The following is a 12829-nucleotide window of genomic DNA, read 5'->3' as shown; positions in this document are numbered from 1 at the left end:
GGCTGGTAGAAGAGGCACCCCCAGTGACACTGAGGTTGTATTCAAACCAAGAAGCTCCTTCTCTGCTTTCCATATCCCACTTTCTCTTTTTGGATTCTAGCTTAACTCTTCTCTTATTCCCCACTGAAGCTGATAGAGATTGAAGATGTGGCATTGCTCAGGACTCAGAAATGGTCAGCTGTTTTTGAATGCTTGCTCTAGCTTACATGCATGTGTGCTAAGTTACTTCAGTTGTGTCTGACTCTTTGCAACCCCATGAACCATAGCCTGCCAGGCTCCTTTATCCATGGGATTCTGAAGGCAAGAATACTGGAGTAGGTTTTCATGCCCTCCTCTAGGGGATATTTCCAACCCAGGTATGGAACCTGTGTCTCTTATGTCTTCTGCATTGGCAGGCAGTTTCTTTACCACTAGTGCCAGCTGGGAAAGACAGCATCTTCATCCTGCTGAATGATATGGGGAGCTTTAGGAGAGGAACTTTTTCTGATTTTCCCTCTCTCTTCTCCTCTGTATCAAAAGTCTAGCCAATCTTCAAAAACTACTTCTTTTATGGAGTATTTCACAGTAGCATCTATCCACCATTTACCCATCCAACCATCCATTCATTCATCTATCCATCCATCTATCTACTTATTCATTTAACAAATATTTATTGAGCACCCAGTATGTTAAAGACCCTGTGGATACAACAACAAACACTAGATTTTGTCTCTATCCCCATAGAGTTTAACCACTTCATATACAGGTATCTCTCATTTTCCTGACTGACCGTAGTTCTCTTTAGAGAGTTCAGTTCAGTTCAGTTCAGTTCAGTCACTCAGTCGTGTCCGACTCTTTGCGACCCCATGAATCGCAGCACGCCAGGCCTCCCTGTCCATCACCAACTCCCAGAGTTTACTCAAACTCATGTCCATCGAGTCGGTGATACCATCCAGCCATCTCATCCTCTGTTGTCCCCTTCTCCTCCTACCCCCAATCCCTCCCAGCATCAGGGTCTTTTCCAATGAGTCAACTCTTCGCATGAGGTGGCCAAAGTACTGGAGTTTCAGCTTCAGGATCAGTCCTTTCAATGAACACCCAGGACTGATCTCCTTTAGGATGGACTGGTTGGATCTCCTTGCAGTCCAAGGGACTCTCAAGAGTCTTCTCCAACACCACAGTTCAAAAGCATCAATTCTTCGGCACTTAGCTTTCTTCACAGTCCAACTCTCACATCCATACATGACCACTGGAAAAACCACAGCCTCGACTAGATGGACCTTTGTTGGCAAAGTAATATCTCTGCTTTTTAATATGCTGTCTGGGTTGGTCACAACTTTCCTTCCAAGGAGTAAGCGTCTTTTAAATTTATGGCTGCAATCACCATCTGCAGTGATTTTGGAGCCCAAAAAGGTAAAGTCTGACACTGCTTCCACTGTTTCCCCATGTATTTCCCATGAAGCAATGGGACCAGATGCCATGATCTTAGTTAGTTCCCTACTATATCCTACTGTGGCCCAACATTTTCATGCATTTGTGACTTATCTCTCCAGTACAAATATAAGCACAACAAAACCAGAACTATGTCTAATACTTTCTGATATCTGTCACAGGGCAGGTTCAGCTGCTACACAGAAAGTGTTTAATCTGTACTTGTGAATGAATCTGTGGGTGCAAATATTCTGCCCAGGTAGGAATAGAAGGTTCCTCTGGTGCCTGTACTGGGACTTTGAGACACTGACTCATCCTTTTCCTGGCAGGCCTGCACTGGCCCATGGGTGGGGACTGAGAAGTGAGATGCTTTTTACAACAATCAGATTTAAGCACAAGGAAGAGCATGTAAAATAAAAATTTTAAAAATGAAAAGTGAAATATGACACTGGATGTCCTTGATGAAAAAGTATGACTGCAGCTGTTTTCTCAGAGTATCATGGGCCACGTGACATCCTGCCATGTCATCCTCATGTCATCTACTGCAATCTGATTCATTCTGGACCGGAATCTCTTGTATGACTACAAACTGAGGCTGGAGTATAAGGGTGGGCTGTCTTAGTCTTAATTATCAAAACCATCAAACTCACCTGTCTTACAAATCTTAGGTATAGAATCTCATTTTTTATCTGTGAATTTTTCCTTTTTTTCACCTAAACTGAGAGCAGGACTGGCCTTTAGCAAACTGCAAATAAGAAAGCTTGGAGTACCCTCAACCTTTATTTTATTCACTCTTTCTCCCCTCCTTCCACCTTAACAGCACTCCTTTTTTCACTCCTGGGACTTTCCAGGTGACTCAACTAAACTTGAGCACTATAACTACTGAAGCCTCCCTAGATCCCATGTTCTGCAACAAAAGAAACCATTGCAACGAGAAGCCCGCACATCTCAACTAGAGAGCAAATGATAGCTGCAACTAGAGAAAGCCTGTGCACAGCAACAAAAAGCCAGCACAGCCAAAAATAAATAAAGAAAAGAAAAGAAGGCTATAAAAAATAAATAGAATCAAACCTGATGATAAAGAAGAAGTCTTCCAGTGGAAGTTTGGATATCATCACTTAGAGGTGAAGGCATGAGAAACATTTGGGGCAAACGTACAGTGGCTCTAAAATCATACTAATTGTCAATGACTTGATACTGACTTTAGTGCTTCTGTTTCCTCCTTACCTTTGTTATCAGGTAGTTTATCTTGGGGTTTCCCTGGTGGCTCAGCAGTAAAGAATCCACCTGCAATGCAGGAGACCAGAAGACTCTGGTTCAATTTCTGGGTCGGGAAGATCCCCTGGAGAAAGAAATGGCAACCCACTCCTGCATTCTTGTTTGGCGAATTCAATGGACCGAAGAGCCTGGTGAGCTACAGTACATAGGGTCACAGAGAATCAGACGTGACTGAAGCAACAGAGCACACACCCGTGACATTTATCTTGAGCTCAAATCTTTTAAAAAGTCAACTTTTAATCTTTCGCTATTGGGAAGACATGAGTTATAAACAAAGGGCATGGTTTCAGATATATCTATTTCCTAGATGCCCTGTTTATAGAGTTCGATAGCATGCATCTTTAATAGAATTGACTAAAACTGTTGAAATTGTCAAATACCAAAGGAGAGTTTCTTTTGCTGACTAAGGACATGAATATGTCATAAAAGCAGTGACTCTTCAGTTAGCTAGTGACCTTCCCTGACGGCTCAGATGGTAAAGAATCTGCCTGCGATGCAGGAAACCCAGGTTTGATCCCTGGGTCAGGAAGATTCCCTGGAGAAGGAAATGACAACACACTCCAATATTCTTGCCTGGAGAATTCCATGGACAGAGAAGCCTGGTAGGCTACAGTCCATGGGGTTGCAAACAGTCTGACACAACTGAGTGATTAACACTTGCAACAATTTTGAGAGTCATTCTCATAGTCTATGAGGATAATTCAAGCAAGAAAAGTTGTCAGAGTGTGATTGATTGTCATTTGCTGCTACGATTGTCCTGAGTTCAGGTGGGGAGTGGTCAGGTCTATGGAGAATGGAAATCAAGAAAGACTTCTTGATTTGAAGTCTTAATCCTGAACAAAGGTCATTTTTTTCCACAGTCTTTCCTGGTTTCCAGTCCCTGTGGAATTGACCAATCGTCTTATCTGTATCCTTTACTTATCAGGAGTATTGCCTCTTCTGTTAGACCCTGAGTGTTTCAGGCAGAGATTGGGCCATTCACATCTGTAGCCTCAGTGCTTACAAAGTGTCTGTACAAGTGGATGCAATGAAGTATTTGTGAATGAATGAATAAATTTAGCCTTACTCCATTTGTGTGGGTGAACATATCTTTTTTTGATTGAACAGAAGTCATAGAAACTTGGAATAAACTAACTCTTCAGTCTTCACTGGTCTCATCCATTTAAGGTACTGGATTAAAGACACATACAGAGGAATGTTAGGGTAAGGACAAGGATGCTCTATCAATTTGTTTCCCAGATGATAGTGCAGATAAGTCGTCAAGTGTGTTTTGATACGCATAGTTTGCCCAAGAGTTGGTCAGAGCTCCAGGAACCTATGGGACTTACTCCAGATGTGGCTATTTTAGCAAGTATTTCCTAAGGTAGATAACTCAAGTTTAAAGTTGAACTGTTCTATGCTATGATTATGTGGGAACCTGAGGCAATACTGTATCCTATTCAAAATAGCTGAACTCCTCAGCATTGAGATAGTTCTAGCCAAGCTAGGATATTAAAACACATCCTCTTGCCAAATACAACATGCAGCATGAACCCAGAGCCAATCCACTAAGACATTAAAAGCAAACACGAGCAGGCAGACATACAAACAGCAATGTATACTGCTTGTAGCATAGATGGTTTTGGACAATTCAAGAATTCTGCACCCTAGCCAAGTGGTAAGAAGTTACAGGATGTTTTTTCATCTTGTTGGTAAAGATGGGGCTGCCTGTCCTCCCGGAGCATAAGACCTGGCCCTTCTTTATTGAGCTGAGCTCATGTCCTCTGACAGCTCCTCTGGCCCCGCCAGGTGACCTTGGGCCTCTGAAGAGCCAGCTCCTTCCAGCAATCAAAAACTTGTTCCAGCCTCCATTCACTGAGGTATTCCTCTCCAGTTGTAGTTGGCCTGCTGTGATGATGCTAGTAGAGGCAATGCCAGTCACTCCTCTCTCCCTTTGGATAGAGGAGGAAACGTTGCTGGGAGGGAAGAGGAAGAAACTCCATCCTGGAGAGGATTAGGAGTAGCTTTGAAGTACAGTGAATGCCACTATTGTTGACTGAATTCTACTCTGTGCTGGGCACTTTATCCCTGTTTCATTGAATCCTGCAAACAATCTATAAGGTAAATACTAATATTATGAGCTCCACTTTGCCAATGAAGTTCGGAGGGATTAAATAACCCACCAGCTCAGTTAACCAGTGAGGGCTGCCCTCTGATGATTCAGCTTACCCTTCTGTTCCATATGGTCTCCTCTGTGTGTTGTGTCCCAAAGGAAAGCTCCCTTAACACCTAGTTCTACAACAGTCTATTACACAGAGTGAAGTAAGTCAGAAAAAGAAAAAAAAAAAATCATATATTAATGCATATATATGGACTCTAGAAAAATGGTACTGATGAACCTATTTGCAGGGCAGGAATAGAGACTCGGACACACAGAACAGGCTTATGGACACAGAGCAGGCAGGAGAGAATGGGATGAATTGAGAAAGGAGCATTAAAATTTGTACTTTACTATGTGCAGCATAGATAGCTAATGGGAAGTTGCTATAACACAGGGAGCTCAACCTGGTGCTCTGTGACAACCCAGAGGGGTGGGCGGTGGGAGGGAGGTGGGAGGGAGGCTCAAGAGGCAGGGAACATATGTGTATCTGTGACTGATTCATGCTGATGTCTGGCAAAACCAACACAACACTGTAAAGTTATTATCCTCCACTTAGAAATAAATTATAGAAAAAGGCCTGGTTCTACCATTCCTCCAGGACAATTGTGATGGGGAAAGATGAGCCGAGGGCCACCCCTGGGATAGGAAGAGGCTTAGAGCTCTAGAGAGTGACTCCATCCCTATGCTTGTGTGATGGTGCTTGGCCTTAAAGAATTGAAACAAGATGACAAGGATGATCTCAAGAAGAGACCAGGCCTCGGAGCCTGGGCTTCTAGTTGGGGCTGCCTTCCACTCATTCAAACTCCTTTGGAGCCAATTTTGTAGAATTTAAGATTTTATTTATTTAATATAAATTGATATATTTTTTTTTACAATAACATACCCTTCACTGTGCTGGGGAAGGAAGTTTTATGATGGTCATTCTTAGCTAGCAGATATTTTCTGAGCAACAACTTAGTAGCTGAAGGGGAAATCGCATTGAAAAGTTTGTTGACAGCAACAGCAAGATAATATTAAACTTAATCTCATGTTTATCCTGGTACGACATTATTTAAACAACACAGAAAGAGCCATGCTGGCCACTAGGACCAGGCAACAAAATGATGACATTGGTAATATGTGACTTCCAGATTCTTATTTTTACCTCTCATTAGAACTTTTACTGTCCTGATTTATCCATATAATTTTAACTGATATTTGGTGTTACCAGAGGGGTTTATTTCAATATCCTTAACAATTCCCACTAGGAAACTATTTTTACTGCTCACTGTAATTGGATTGTTAAAGTTTCCTGTGTAAGAAAATTAGCATTTTTCCCATAGTTTAAAAAAAAAAAAAAAAAGCAGACATTAAAAAAAAAAGACCTTAAGGGAGAAACTCAGTCTGTGCTCCTGATTTGTGGTAGCTTTTTCTGGTTCATTTTTAAAGTATCCATTACCCAAAAGTCTCAAGAACATGTCCATGTTACAAAGTACAGTTAAACTATAGTTATATTTATAGTATTTTTATATTTACTTATATTAAATTATATGTTTAAATATAGTTAAGTTACATAAACAATAGTTAAATGAATTACAGAAGCTAGAGTAGGAAATCCTCATGAAAGAGAAAGAAGCCAGAAAAGTAATGTCTGAGCATCTCTAACCCTTGGAGCCTGCCGTGTAGGTCAAGAGACAGGAGTGAAAAGAGTTGATGGGAATCTCTTGAACCATCCTTTTTTCTTCCTGAAAAATCCAGGGATAGCAGAGGAGAGCAGGGCATTCAGAGCCCTGGGCTGCTGTGCCAGGAACAAGAATAACCTAGTGTCCTGGGCCAAGATGCCCCTCAATAAATATTTGTTGATTTCACTGAGAGTGATGAGTCCTACTAATGCCCAGGTTCAGAATCATAAACTTCTTGCCTTGAAGCAATACTCTGAATTGCCCTTAGATGCAATCAAAGAAATGAAGGTTTTGGAGGGCAAGCTAATGTGATGGAGACACTTGGTAATCAGACTACTCTGAAATAGTTCCTGTTACTCAAAGCTCTTATTTTGACGCAAATCAATGCATCACTCTTTCCCTTTAAACTTTCTCCATTTCCTATGCAACTAAATCACAGCATGACCTTTAACAGCCTCTCAGTCTAAAATTCCCTTTTTCTTGGCTTGGAGGCACCCTGTTGTGTGATCATTCTCTGTAATAATAACGTATTGATGTTGGCTCTTAGAATAATGACTGTTTCACTAGGACACTGACTATTGTAACCAAAGGATTAGTTGAAACTACTCTTTTTTTTGAAAGGAATCCAATTGGAGAGGCTCTTCTGTCCTGTTTGGAACTAATAGTCTTGAGAGGAGACAGTAGATTACATTTAATCCCAGGAATTATGTAGATGACGGAGGACGTTGCCAGAGCCAAGATGACTTGCTGGAGGGAGTCTTCTCTTCAGTCTATCCCTGCCATGCATGCTCCACCATGAACACTTAGAATGCAGCAAAGGTTGTTCACCTGTAACAAGGAAGAGCCAGTTCTGACTACACGTTGGATCTGTTTCTTTGACTTTAATCTCTGCCTTTTGTTGCTTTTATTATCATAATCATACATAATAGCCTGCCTTAGAGAACCTTACCCCTCTGCCTGTTAAACTAAAATGACTTTGTTCAACTCATAAGGAGCTGATCCTGCCCATCTGTGAATGGCTGAAGAAAAATGAGAAAGTAACACATCTCCTCCTATTTTGCAAGATGAATGATCTTTTACTTTACTTCCCCACCTCCTTTCCCTCTCTGCTATATAAAAGGAACTGTCATCTGGACCTCAATAAGATGGTTTTTGGAGACACTAGCCTGCCATCTTCTTGGTCTGCTGGTGTGTGTGTGCTCGTTGTGCCCAACTCTTTGAGACCCCATGGACTGTAGCCCACCAGACTCCTTTTGTCTATGGAATTTTTCAGGCAAGAATACTGGAGTGGGTTGCCACTTCCTACTCTAAGGGATCTTCCTGACCCAGGCATCAAACCCATGCCTCTTGCGTCTCCTGCATTGGCAGGCAGATTCTTTACCACTGGCGCCATCTGAGAAACCAGTTTTTGGAATAAAGTCTTATTCCTAGCCTCAACAGCTCAGTTTATTGGTCTGTCACGAAGAGAGCAGAGTGAATTCGGTGTTGATAGCATACTCTTTGCTAGAAATTCTTGCCTCTTGCCTTCTTCTCCCTTGTCTCTATCCACTCAGAAAATGCCTACTCATCTTTCTAGATTCAAGCTCAAGTACTGCTTGCTCTACCAACCGTCCCCAGCCTTCCCCCCAACCCTGTGCTGGAGCAGACTCACACTGCCGGTGGAACTGGTGGCGTGCATTTCTTCCCAAATCTTTGCTCAGTGACTTCACCTTGGTATCTTGAAATCAATGAAGCTGGACATATATAAATCAAGGAAATTGGCAAATGGTACAAATAAGAACATTTCCCACCCCCGCAAGAGCTCATTTATATCCATTTACCAGCACCTACTGGGTACCACTCAGCTGGTTACTTTACACAGAGAGAAAACCCTCAATGATAGTAGTAGAACAAGGATTATAACATGGAAGAATGATCTTTTCAAGTTGCAAATCTCACATGAGTAAACACACACAGAGACGAACTTTGCCACTAATTCCAGTTCTCTTTCTACACACAACTGTGAAGTTCTAAAGTTGTAAGTTGTCTAAAGAGACAGTTTCTGTTTTGGCAACATTGAAGGTAGCAAAGGCTCCCTAGAAAAAGGTACTCTTGGGATTCAGTAAGACAAAGTGACAGTGAGGAAAGCTAAAATGCTGGGTTGGAGGGAGAAGCCAGGAGGTAGGGTGGGACAGGCATTTATTTGGAAGCCCTACCATGCCAAGACAGAAAAACCCAAATCCAATCTTTTGATCTCTCTGTGACTAACAGCTCCAAGCCACACAAAGCTGAGAGAGCCTTTCAAGATGAAGGGTTTCCACTCTGTATTTTGTCATTAGTTTTGTTTTTTGTTTTATTTTTGTTATTTTAGCCCAAGGGTGGATTTGGACTGGACTGAGTGTGTGTGCTGTGAGGGAGGGGCAGGCAGCTGTCTCAGAGGTGACAGCAAAGCTTTCTGGGAGCTAAGCCATAATTAAGTGATAGGACAAATGTCAAATTTCAACAAGTGAAGCTCAGGAGAATTATCCGGATATGTTTCTATCCCACATGAAAACACAGGACTAATCCCCAAACAGGGAGTTGATAACAGATACAGGAACTTATCCTTTGAGATCCTCTTAGGAGTTTAAAGCCAAGTTAATACCATTTGAAAGGTGGTGAAAGTTAGGACTTCTATGAAATTTACTTGATTTAAGATCCATAAAATATTGCCAAGTGAACTCTGACGAGACTTCTTCTCTGAAGCTTTCAGGTAAGAGGAAATGAAAGAGGGACCAGAAAAACAAATAAAATTTCTAATATAGTTGAAGATTATCATTAGAGATGATACACCCCTAATGAACTCTACATTAGGGTGAGATAGAGATGGTCACAGAGTTTGGTATTTCTAATAAAAACGAAATTATATGAGCAATCCATGGTCCTTAGTAGTATTTATTTTCAAAGCTCAAGACTTGTTTATATATTTTCCCTTTATTCTGTGTTCTTAAAGCCAATTAGTCATGAAGCGGTGTCTCCCACTGTCTTGTTTGTGGTATGTTTGCCTTCAGTCTGATACTCAGAGCTCTGGCTCTGGGGGGGGAGGTCAGGGGGCGATCTGCTTCCCAGAACTAGCTTTAAAATGCTTTTCTTTCCCCTTGGTTTGTGGTTATCATTAGCAGGGTCATAGACAGGGTTATGTTTTTGAGAAATGCATTCTTTTCTACCCAAGCTGGTGCTACCTACGAAATATCCCTCTCTGTCTGGAAAGAGAGGTTCGAGACATCAAGTGTTCTCGAGTGGGGTTCTCAAGAGAGGAGTTAAGGCACAGTGGTAGTCCTTGAGAAAGCAGACAAAAGAATTTCAACAGGGCTTTCTTTGGGTGCCCCCCAGCCTTCCCTTCTCATCACACCATGAAACGGGCCCTCCAGAAACAGCTCACAAGGTTGACAGCCAGTCCCTCTGTCTGGAACCTAATGATCCCAGAGCTCCAAGCTCTCAGCGTGTGGATGGCATTTATCTCTACTAGCTCCTTCTAATACATTCTTTCTGCACTCAGTCTGCAACCACAAAAGGATATTATTAAAAACACAAAAGAGATGTAGATAAGAAATTTAATATGCCAATTAAAATACCAAGCAGAAACCAGAAGAAACCATTCTCAGACTTACAATTCCCTATATGTATGCTGCCCCAAAGGAACTCCAGAAAGTGTTATCCAAGCTAAAAGGAAATCTTTTAGTCATCTCAGAGCACAACACCCCTTTAAGCTGAGAGATTTACCTCCTGGCTTGAGAGAGGTTTTGCACTGAATTATTTGACATCCCAACTCCCACGTGTTGGCAGCTCTGTAATTGTTTGTGAATATTCCTAATAATAATAGCTACCATTTCCTAAGTCCTTGGGGCTTTCCTGATATCTCAATTGGTAAAGAATCTGCCTGCAATATGGGAGACATGGGTTCGATCCCTGGGTTGGGAAGATCCCCTGGAGAAGGAATAGGCTACCCACTCCAGTATTCTGGCCTGGAGAATCCCATGGAGTATATAGTCTATAGGGTCACAAAGAATCAGACATGACTGAGTGACTTTCATTTTCACTAAGTCTTAAGTTGGATCATAAACCATTAGATGCTATACACACACACACACACACACATATATATCATATATATATACATATACACACAAATATATATACAACCCATATATATGGTTTACCTGGTGGCTCAGATGGTAAAGAATCCATCTGCCTATGCAGAAGACCCAGGTTTGATCCCTGGTTGGGAATATCCCCTGGAGAAGGAAATGGAAACTCACTCCAGGATTCTTGCCTGGAGAATCCCATGCACAGGGGAGCTAGGCAGGTTATAGTTCTGGGTCACAAAGAGTCACATATGACAGAGTGACTTTCATACACACACACACACATACACACACACACATACATATAATTTTATGCTCATAAGAACTCTGTAAGAGAACTCTATACTAAGCTATAAAAAAGAATGAAATAATGCCATTTACAGCTACATGGATGGACCTAGAAATTATCATACTAAGTGAAATAAGCCAGACAAAGGCAAATATCATATGCTATCACTTTCATGTGGAATCTAAAAAAATGATACAAATTAATTTATTTACAAAATAGAAACAGACTCACAGATATAGAAAAATAAGCTATGGTTACCAAAGGGGAAAGGTGGAAGGGGGTGGTGGTAAGTCAGGAATTTGGGTGTAACATATACACACTACTGCATATAAAATAGATAATCACACAAGGACCTACTGTATAGCACAGTGAACTATACTCGGTATTATGTAATAACCTATATGGGAAAAGAATCATTGTGCTGCATACCTGAAATTAACATAACACTGTAAATTATACTCCAATAAAAAAACTTTTTAAAATTTCTCCTACCCAGAAAAAATAGAACTCTATAAGATAGGCATTAATACCCCCATATTATAGATGAAGAAATTAAATGTTTAAAAATTGAGAATAATTTGTTAATTTTCTTACCTTACGCCAGGTGCTGGGATAGAGCTTTTACACAAATGACTTCATTTGTCCTTGGCTTAACACTTCCAAAATGCCAAGTATTCCAAGAGCTTTGCACATATTAATGCACATAATTCTCCCAACAGTACAATGCTGTAGGTGCCATCATATGGCCACTGTTCAGATGGGGAAGCGGAGCAGAGAGGTTAAGGGCTTTTCCATAGTTAAGTGGTAGAGCCAGGAGATGAACCCAGTCCAGCTTTCAGACATAGACTGAGCACATGGAGCCTAAACCACCTGACTGCGTTGCCTCTTCTCACAGTTGCCCTCTCAGCTGGGTGGGTATTGTTTCAGACAAGACCATTAGCCCAGGAACCTCCAGCAGAAGAGGAGACTTTTGAAGTGAGGTCTCTGGGACCCTAGGGCCTTGTTCAAATGACCTGCTGTCTATCCATCCTGCCTTTCCCCATTAGGGCCTTGGAGCTTCAGGTATTTCAGGAATCAAAAAAAGAAACTTTACCGATTGCTCACCAGAATGAAGGACTGGACTCTGTCCCTAGTATGTAGTCAGTAAGCATTCTTAGCTAATTCTGAACAGTAATTAGATATTACTTAGGAGGGAACAGATGCTCACATAGCATGGATCAGGGCCCCACAAAGATATTTCTTTTGGTTCTCATCCACATTGCACGTTATAGAAATCTTTGCAAAATAATACTTGTGTAAAAGTAATGGACATCGTGCCAGTGACACTGTTATTTGTCACTCTCTTTATTTTATTCTTATATTTTAAAAATTGCAACCAGCATGAAAAGAACAATTTAATATTGTTTTATATATATATATATATATCTACGCATATGTATCCACATACATACACACATACAAACAGAACTACATCTTTCAATTTTTGAACTTCCTGTTTTAAAGTTGCATGTAACTTCTCTCAAATTCTTTCCTAAAAATTTACAATAAAGAGAAGTTCATGAGAGATGGTAAACACAGATAGAATGTTTTGTTTTACTTTAGGAGAAGTTTAAATATAAGTAATTTTTGTAAAGCAAAGAATATCTTAGGGCTTAAAAATAAGCTCAGAAAGATGTTTTCTACTGGACGCCCAACGACCTCTACTTCGTGGTGTTCATGTCTTTGTATAACCCCCTCTACTTGAGTATCAGTTCAGTCGCTCAGTCATGTCCTACTCTCTGAGACCCCATGGACTGCAGCACACCAGGCTTCCCTGTCCATCACCAACTCCCAGACTTTACTCAAATTCATGTCCATTGAGTCGGTGATGCCATCCAACCATCTCACCCTCTGTCATCCCCTTCTCCTCCTGCCTTCAATCTTTCCCAGCACCAGGGTCTTTTCAAAT

This window comes from Dama dama, chromosome 20, assembly GCF_033118175.1.
Source record: "Dama dama isolate Ldn47 chromosome 20, ASM3311817v1, whole genome shotgun sequence".
Lineage (NCBI taxonomy): Eukaryota > Metazoa > Chordata > Mammalia > Artiodactyla > Cervidae > Dama > Dama dama.
Note: the sequence above shows the minus strand (reverse complement) of the source record.